The following is a 682-nucleotide window of genomic DNA, read 5'->3' as shown; positions in this document are numbered from 1 at the left end:
TAAGTTTAGCAGGATACAGGATTCTAGGCTGAAAATTATTTTGTTGGAGGATGTTGAAGGTGGATGACCATGCTTTTCTGGCTTGGAAAGTTTCAGTTGAAAAGTCTGCTGTCATCCTAATGGTTCTGCCCTTATGGGTCAATTGGTGCTTATTCATAGCTGCTTGCAGAATTTTCTCCTTCATCTTGACTTCAAACAGGTTCATTACAATGTGTCTTGGAGAGGCTCTCTTAGAATTGAGGTAACCTGGGGTTCGATATCCATCTGAAAGGAGTGTGTCAGGATCTTTAGTAAAACTTGGGAAGTTTTCATTTAGGATAGTCTCCAGGAGAGCTTTCATATCTTTGGGACAGGGCAATGCCCATAGCTTAGTGGTTAGGGTGCAGCCACATACACTGAGGCTAGCAGGTTGGAACCCAGCCTGGGCCTGCTAAACAGCAATGGCAACAACAACAAAAAATAGCTGGATGGCTTGGCGCCTGTGGCTCAAAGTGCCAGCCACATATACCTGAGCTGGCAGGTTCGAATCCAGCCTGGGCCTGCCAAACAACAAAGATGGCTGCAACCAAAAAAATAGCCGGGTTTGTGGCTGGCACCTGTAATCCCAGCTACTTGGGAGGTGGAGGCAGGAGACTCGCTTGAGCCCAGGATTTGGAGGTTGCTGTGAGCTGTGATGCCACAG

This window comes from Otolemur garnettii, unplaced genomic scaffold, assembly GCF_000181295.1.
Source record: "Otolemur garnettii isolate 467f Iridium unplaced genomic scaffold, OtoGar3 scaffold00176, whole genome shotgun sequence".
NCBI lineage: Eukaryota > Metazoa > Chordata > Mammalia > Primates > Galagidae > Otolemur > Otolemur garnettii.
This window is presented reverse-complemented; position numbering follows the sequence as displayed.